This window comes from Chanodichthys erythropterus, chromosome 3, assembly GCF_024489055.1.
Source record: "Chanodichthys erythropterus isolate Z2021 chromosome 3, ASM2448905v1, whole genome shotgun sequence".
Lineage (NCBI taxonomy): Eukaryota > Metazoa > Chordata > Actinopteri > Cypriniformes > Xenocyprididae > Chanodichthys > Chanodichthys erythropterus.
In genome coordinates, this window is record NC_090223.1 from 25,253,302 (window position 1) to 25,262,754 (window position 9,453).

The 9,453-nt window shown below is 35.0% G+C and overlaps 1 protein-coding gene across 5 annotated transcripts in view; it reads right to left on the reverse strand.

The window, feature by feature from the left end:
• The window catches only part of tbc1d16 (TBC1 domain family, member 16), a 54,268-nt gene that overhangs the window by 44,504 nt on the left and 311 nt on the right, over window positions 1-9,453 (reverse strand). The window contains exon 1 of one of the 5 annotated variants that reach the window (XM_067381484.1): window positions 3,022-4,430. The exons of 3 other annotated variants lie outside the window; for them this stretch is intronic. The gene's annotated coding sequence lies outside the window, so the exon portion shown is untranslated. Of the gene's footprint in view, window positions 1-578; window positions 2,968-3,021; window positions 4,431-9,453 lie in introns of those variants that run through there. One more of the 5 variants, XM_067381483.1, reaches the window with a different exon arrangement.

Sequence of the window (9,453 nt, forward strand, 5' to 3'; positions counted from 1 at the left end):
TTTCACTTGCTGAATAATACAAATGACAAAATGAAAGTGAGAATACCTGTTTATATCATAGAGACTTTAGGATGGTGACTTTTGAACACCTTAGAATAGATAATAAAATATATCCAGTGCATCCAAAATCACAAACCATCTGAGCAGGTACTACATTTGAATGACTTACTTTGCGACCATTAAAAAAAGTATGTTCCACACAGCAAAATCCCAAGAGTTAAATCAACTCTGCTCAGAGTACATATGGTCCCTCTCTACATAGTGTTAAAATAACACTGAAGCAGAGTTAAAGTTAATGAGATAATAAAGCGATTAATTAAGTGATGATTGAGCATTAGTGATGAACACCTGCTGTTAACAAGCAAAATCACTGAAGAAAAGAGAAACACAAAAAAATACAACTGACTTTAACTCTGTTTCAGTGTTCATTTAACACTATTTAGAGAGGGACCATATGTACTCTAAGCAGAGTTGATTTAACTCTGGGGATTTTGCTGTGTATACAGTATGAATATGGGTAGTATGAATGTAATTTGGACGTACAACATCCGCCATGTTGTCACTGTCATGTGACCTACCAGCCTCAGATGTGTCGCTTCACTGCCATTCATAAATCCGCTCCTGTGGCCTCATGGGATAGTGAACGATCATCGTATGCACACTTCAGAATCTCGACGCTAGTAGGTTATCTGGTAACTTTTTACAATACTGTTGAATGCCATGTATTCGGACATACTACTCATTTGGCATACAGTTGTTCACATACTATATAGAAGCATTTGATTTTGGACGCAGTGATAGCTATGTGCAAAACACTCTGAAAACCTAAGCAACACCTTGGCAACCACCCAGAAGCACTGCAGAGTCGACATGAGCAATTTTCGAATAATCTAGGTATTGAATAGTTGAGATGCTAAGATACTGATGATCAAACAGAAGCACAAAGTGCAATGATGATCTTATCAAAGCAGTATATATGAATAAATTCACCTTCTTGAAACTGCCTGGTTATTTGTGACTAAGTCACACACAGACACACCTTAAAACAAACAGACACACAAATGTGCCAACTCACTGGAGGAACCCAAAGCTACAGCTGTGCATGTTATCCGCTCAACAGACGGAAGCTTAAGTTACCAAACGTTATAAGAAAAAAAACAACGTTTATAAAACACTTTACAGTCCTTTGTTACAGATACTGCCAGAGTCTTAATAATGTTCAAAAGCCAACAAGCTATTTAAGAAAAGGGCAACTTCACATGAAATTTCAAGCAGTGAATGCAGTGTGACATGCTATACCTCATGTAAGCTTTAGACACTACTGTCAATTCTTGCATAACTATACATTACTATATATTTTATGACCATATTATTTGAGACGGAGACTATATTGAATAATTTGTGCTACCACTACTGCACATTTTTATTTCCTCAAACACTTTTCTAAGCAGTCAGAACTACTTGGGTCAGTAAACTACTACTTAGCAACAATCTAGCAACCACACGGCAATGCACAAAAAACTAGAACATCTTAGCACCCACTATTCCCAAATGTAAAAACACTATAAATATGTTATTTTTTATGCCGCATGTCTGTTTAAGTGCACTGCAAAATCACCAGTTGATTAAAAATGTGTTTCAAACTTTCAAAGCTTCTAAAACATGTTTGTTCACTAAAACATTTGGTTACACTTTATTTTAAGATAATGAAGTTACATTGTACTTACTCAAATAAGTACTGATTAATATTAATTAACTACATGTACTTACTATAGAGTTACAGTTAGGGTTAGTGTTTGGTTCAGGGTTAGTTACTTGTAATGATACACTTTACTTTTACTACTAGTAAGTACAAGTAGTAATGTGTAACTAAGTCACCTTAAAATAAAGTGTTACCAAACATTTTACCTAAAAGAATAAAACATTGCAAAAAATAGTTATTTGTCAACTACTCAAAAACAAATTATGCAACACAAAGAGTCATCCATCACTCGTGACTTTCTCATTCTTCCTCTTCTGTCTTGTGATTTTATTTTTTCCTGTCTTAATTACTCTTCCTCTACTGGAATGGCATCGCGCATTTGTGCTGATTAGTGGTCAACTTCCTGCCACAAAACCAAAGCACACGAAAAGCTAAAATCTCATCTAGATACAATAGTTTCTAATGGTGAGAAACTGCAAATTACTATGAACAACAGAATAGGCTGAAGAGACCAGTGTTGGGGAAAGTTACTTTTAAAAGTAATGCATTACAATATAGAGTACTTCAGGGATGACGTGTTTTTGTAGGCCAACCTGGAAGTTAGCGGCGCACGGGTTCCCTCGACTGAAAGCCTATGCATTTTTCCCACTGACTTTTGGAAAATCACAGAAAATAAGCTCTGTGTTTAACAGGGTTATGACACTTACACGTTTTGTCTATCAAGATAGAGTCCCTAATGTCCCTGCCAAAGGAAGTAGTCCCTTTTAGCAACTTGTTAGCAACCACCGTTTTTAAGACACAATAAAGGTTTAAAAAAAAAAAAAAAAAAAATCACAAGTGGGTTATAACTGCCGTGTTTTATGTCATAGATCAAAACGTGAAAATATTTGACCACAGACCTTATTTCAGGCGATTTAGCAAAAAACCCTGACTTTAGGGCGATGGAACAGGAAGTCCTAAAATCCTTACTTGCTTCCCGGTTTTGCATACAAAAACATGTAATCTCTAAGGTACTCTATTGCGTTACTCCCTAAAAAAATGGTTACTTTTTATGGAAAGTAATGTGTTACGTTACTTTTGCATTACTTTTTCTCACCTGGTCTAGGCTGTTTTGATAACAACAAAATGGTTTTACTTTTGGCAAACGTAAAGGCTCTTTCACACCAAAAGTGAAATGAATAAGCCTAAAGCTGAAGGAAATGCAAACTCATGCCTGTACAGTAGAGGGCGCAACTCAAACAAAACTTTCAGCTGTGCTGCTATTCTGGATCGCAGAAGAATTGGACACAGGAGAAGTAAATGAGTAAATGTATGCTCACATTTAGGCTGCGTCCGAAAACTGGAAAATGCTGCCTTCCGAGGACACATTTCAAGGTAGTAAGGCATCAAGGCACGTCTGAATCCAATGTTAGCTTCACTTCCTCTCTCATGAGATACCTTCCTCAGATCGATTTTTGAAGGAAGCATAGATGTATCCTTAGCTGCCTTTGATATCCCACAATCCTGTGCTTTCCATTCTGTGACAGTTGAGCTAGAAAAATAAAGATGGCGTCCGAAGGTTGCGTTTGCTGCTCAGTTTGTGTATAAATGTACGATTTTGATCAACATATTTCAATTTTAATATCATTTCTATCGAGAAATTACTACTGTAGTAATTAAATATTTGTTCAGTTCTCACCAAAGCTCGCGCTATATTGCTGTAGATCATTAAACTGTTACACAGCCTCAGAAGTCTGTCCGAAATCAGTTTCGTGAGGTACCTTCATGCACAAACGCTGCCATACAAGTCATTCTCTTATAAGATAGCGAGGCAGCAAGACAGCTACCTAGGTTTTCGGACGCAGCCCCAGTCTAGAACTAGTCTAGAATAACCATCATGTTCACACAGCACTCACAACATCCCTGCACTTACTCTTGATTTCTCTCAGCATGGAGACATAAGAGCTGTCGGTCAATAAATGGGAAAACAAAGTAACTTAGATATTTTGTTGTAAATTTAAATGCAATGTATTACTTTACTAGTCAGTAATCGGATTACGTAACTCGCGCTACCCCCAACACTGGAAGAGACTCATTAAACAACCAGTGAAAAGTTTGATAAATTGGTGTGAATGCCATCCGCACCTTGGTCGAGTCTCTTTAGTCAGTGTTGTTGCGTTCATTTTTCAGCCGAATCGCAATACTAGAGTTAGTTTGGAAGCGGACCGAGGCCACATTTTCATATTTCAACTGAACTCTGGTGCATGTCAACTGAAATATGAATGCAACTAAAGGGCCTGTCCAAATACTCACACTTGTGATCTTAGCCATGTGAGAGCATGTGCACACGAAAGGAAGTAAGTGAGCAAGACTATCCCATGTCATAAAAATGCCAAAGCACAGTGCCTTTAATGCATGCTAAACCCACACTATCTCGAACACCATAACGAATAACATCATTTTCAGGAACTCGCGTGTCCCGAAATGTCGAGGAAAACATTCCACTGTAAGTTAAATTAATTCGATATTACATATAATTTGCACATTTTTTGGTGCAATGATTTTTGTATTTCATAGCATTTCTACAACTTTTGCAACTGCTTTTTATCACTTAATTAGATGCAACATAATTATTAAATTGTGTCGTCTTTTACATAGGGACTACTGAACAGACAATTAGACGTTTATTTTAAAATGCAAAGCATTGAAAATCAAAATAAAGCTCTAAACACTTGCATTGTAAGTGTGTCCCTTTGGGTAGTCAAAAGATCTACACACACTTGCGGTCTCACACCCACTTAAACACTTGGGCCAAATACAGGAAATGCATCATGTAAGTAGATCAAGTGCAAAGATCACAAGTGTGGGTATTTGTACAGACCCATAGGCATATAAATGAACAAAAACAGGACATGATGTCACAAGATGCAACCCTAAAAAGGACAGAATGCTCAAGCATACCTGGTCATCATGGGAGCTATGGTGCCCATTTCAGTTCAGTTCAGGCATCAGAACCGCCATTTCTTTGCCGCAGATCTTTGTTTGTGTGCAAAAGAGAATTTCCTGTTGCTGTTTTGACTCCTTTACACATTTCATAATCTCTTTGTGAGTTCTCAGCTGGTAAAAAACCCCACCATATGTACGCACAAACTGCACAAGAAGCACATTTAGCCCAGTGCACAGCATTGTTTTAGATTTTTGGTAAGTTCCATCTCAAATACACATCATAAAATCTGTCCAATTTGGTTGTGACTTACCCTTATTTCTTTTGTTTTGTATTTCGGTGTTAAAAAAGACAGTGTGAATGCTAAGCGAACCAGGACTAAATCTATAATTTTATACATAAGCGAACCAAGAGAACAGAACTACAAGTGTGAACACACCATTAGGAAATTTTCTAGGAAATTTAAGTTTGTCCAGAAAGGTTACACTAAGACTTGAGAGTTAAATTTTCCTTGAATTTTAGAGGGACTATTCAGGTGGATGAATGGTCGCATGTATCAAATGGCTATAATTACAGGCCAAACAGGACTCGAGCGAATAAACATGCCACATCATGGAATTGGACTACCAGACACGCAGGCAACATCAGGAGAAAGTGATTGTGTACTATCAGGAGTATGCTAAGAAGAGAGTGTCACTAGTAGAAGCATGTGTTGTTTCTCCTCGGAGCTGTCAGCGCTGCTGCAATCTCTCGCTCTGGCAGACATACAACAGCTTCACCAGGAATGCACTTCAAAATCTACAGAGAAGTTAGTTTGGTGTCTTACTTTTAAATCAGATCAAATCATAGGTCACCCCAAAAGGAAAAATCCCTCATGTTATACCAAATATTGAAGTCTGACTGAATGACCATTGTAATGATTCAATGACTGCACTAGGCAAGATATGAATAAAACTTGCTTGCACATGCAATTTTGAATAAATCAGACAATGCATATCAGAAGAAATTATTAAACTTTTTCCACTTACAATTTTTTTCACACAATTGTGAATTTTTATCTCACAATTCTGACTTGTTTTCTCACAATTGTGAGTTTATATAATCGCAACTGCAAATTATAAACTCGTAATTGCCAGATTATATCCCGCAATTCTGACTTTTTTCTTGAATTGTGAGTTTACGTTTCTCAATTATGTTTTTTGTTTCCGACATAGAATAAAAAAAGGTAACTGACAAATCTCACTTTCCTCACAAATGAGTTTATATAGTGCAACTGTAAGTTATAAACTAATTGTAATAAACTAATCAGACTTTTTTCCTCACAATTGTGAGTTTATATAATCGCAACTGCAAATTATAAACTCGTAATTGCCAGATTATCTTGCAATTCAGACTTTTTTCCTCACAATTGTGAGTTTATATAATCGCAACTACAAATTATAAACTCATAATTGCCAGATTATCTTGCAATTCAGACTTTTTTTCTACAATTGTGAGTTTATATAATCGCAACTACAAATTATAAACTCATAATTGCCAGATTATCTTGCAATTCAGACTTTTTTTCTCACAATTGTGAGTTTATATAATCGCAACTGCAAATTATAAACTCGTAATTGCCAGATTATCTCGCAATTCAGACTTTTTTCCTCACAATTGTGAGTTTATATAATCGCAACTGCAAATTATAAACTCGTAATTGCCAGATTATCTCGCAATTCAGACTTTTTTCCTCACAATTGTGAGTTTATATAATCGCAACTACAAATTATAAACTCATAATTGCCAGATTATCTTGCAATTCAGACTTTTTTTCTCACAATTGTGAGTTTATATAATCGCAACTGCAAATTATAAACTTGTAATTGCCAGATTATCTCGCAATTCAGACTTTTTACCTCACAATTGTGAGTTTATATAATCGCAACTGCAAATTATAAACTCGTAATTGCCAGACTATCTTGCAATTCAGACTTTTTACCTCACAATTGTGAGTTTATATAATCGCAACTGCAAATTATAAACTCGTAATTGCCAGATTATCTCGCAATTCAGACTTTTTACCTCACAATTGTGAGTTTATATAATCGCAACTGCAAATTATAAACTCGTAATTGCCAGACTATCTTGCAATTCAGACTTTTTTCCTCACAATTGTGAGTTTATATAATCGCAGCTGCAAATTATAAACTCGTAATTGCCAGATTATCTTGCAATTCTGACTTTTTACCTCACAATTGTGAGTTTATATAATCGCAACTGCAAATTATAAACTCGTAATTGCCAGATTATCTCGCAATTCAGACTTTTTTCCTCACAATTGTGAGTTTATATAATCGCAACTACAAATTATAAACTCGTAATTGCCAGATTATCTCGCAATTCAGACTTTTTTCCTCACAATTGTGAGTTTATATAATCGCAACTGCAAATTATATAATCGCAACTGCAAATTATAAACTCGTAATTGCCAGATTATCTCGCAATTCAGACTTTTTTCCTCACAATTGTGAGTTTATATAATCGCAACTGCAAATTATAAACTCGTAATTGCCAGATTATCTTGCAATTCTGACTTTTTTCCTCAAAATTGTGAGTTTATATAATCGCAACTGCAAATTATAAACTCGTAATTGCCAGATTATCTCGCAATTCGGACTTTTTTCCTCACAATTGTGAGTTTATATAATCGCAACTGCAAATTATAAACTCGTAATTGCCAGATTATCTTGCAATTCAGACTTTTTTCCTCACAATTGTGAGTTTATATAATCGCAACTGCAAATTATATAATCGCAACTGCAAATTATAAACTCGTAATTGCCAGATTATCTCGCAATTCAGACTTTTTTCCTCACAATTGTGAGTTTATATAATCGCAACTGCAAATTATAAACTCGTAATTGCCAGATTATCTCGCAATTCAGACTTTTTTCCTCACAATTGTGAGTTTATATAATCGCAACTACAAATTATAAACTCATAATTGCCAGATTATCTTGCAATTCTGACTTTTTTTCTCACAATTGTGAGTTTATATAATCGCAACTACAAATTATAAACTCATAATTGCCAGATTATTTTGCAATTCTGACTTTTTTTCTCACAATTGTGAGTTTATATAATCGCAACTGCAAATTATAAACTCGTAATTGCCAGATTATATCCCGCAATTCTTACTTTTTTCTTGAATTGTGAGTTTACGTATCTCAATTATGTTTTTTGTTTCCGACATAGAATAAAAAAAAGGTAACTGACTAATCTCACTTTCCTCACAAATGAGTTTATATAGTGCAACTGTAAGTTATAAACTAATTGTAATAAACTAATCAGACTTTTTTCCTCACAATTGTGAGTTTATATAATCGCAACTGCAAATTATAAACTCGTAATTGCCAGATTACATCTTGCAATTTTGACTTTTTTTTGTAATAGCAGGTTTACATTTCATAATTCTGTTTTTTTGTTTCTGCCACAGATTAAAAAAATAAAATAAAATAAATAATTGTGACTTTTTATCTCACAATTCTGACTTTTCTCACAATCGTGAGCTTTATCTCACAATTTGGACTTTTTGTCTCAGTTAACATCGCAATTGCGAGTTAACACTTTGCAAAAGAAAAAAAAAAATCTCAGAATTGTGAGATAAGAAATCGCAATAACTTTTTGTTATTCTGTGGTGGAAACAGGCTTCCATAGAAATGGCAGGACATTTTAGTTGCATTTTATTTCATAATTTCACAAAATGATGTCAGATAGGTGTTACCTTTATCGGGCCTGTCACTGACTAAGCAGCATAATGTTTGTTACTAAATAGAAACAAAAATACAAAAACTTAAAGACAAACAAAATTTTCTTTCTTGAAGGTCCCAGAAAGCTGATCATTCCAGTCCAATTATGTATATGATCACTATATGCAACAGTTTTGACTGTCATGCACAAGTTCAATGAGATTTATTTTTATTTTAGTGAATAACAACTTAAATTTTTGTCTATTCCTGTTCACAGGGCTATTTTTATGGTGCTTTTTTGGAGCTTGACAGCCCCTGATCCTATATGCTTTTGTTGTATGGTGTAGAGCAGTGTGAACATTCCTAAAAACACTTGCTTTTGGGACCCACTTTATATCAAGCGTCTTTGTTACCATGTAACATTTAAATTAATCATTTGATACAAAGTACTAATTGTGCAGATACACTGTACTTATGTAAAACACCTACATGTAATTCCAGCTGTAATTATTTTCTGTACAATGTTGACCCTTTCCTTACCCCTTAAACCTGACCAGACCACCAAACCTGTCCCTAACCTTACCCGTATATCCCACCTCACTAGCAGCACAAGTGTTTTGCAATATAACATAATTATCAATTTTATTTTATGCAAGACATAATTGTTAAAGACAACAAATAATAAAGTGAGACCTCTTTTCGTGTTTCACAGAGTAAAAAAAAAACTAAAAACAAAAACTATACTGGTTTGGAATCACATGCAGGTGCATGAATGACAGAATTTAATTTCCCTAAGAAGTGCTTTTAAATGTCATAAAATCATTTATTGGGGCAAAGGCATATTAATCCCAAAGGCAAAGTACAAAGTTACAAGGTCTTCAGCAATTAATGTGTGCATGTCCCAAAATAAGCATTACAATAGATGAATAAATCAAGAGATATCAAACAAACTACATCAGACATGTGTTCACACTGATCATGTCCAGGCCTGTATCAGCTCTTTTATCCTCTTGATCAGGGTGATTGACCTGTATCAGTATTATATTTTAAAGGACAAACCCTTTCGTCCCACTCTGACGGATCACATATCGCAAATG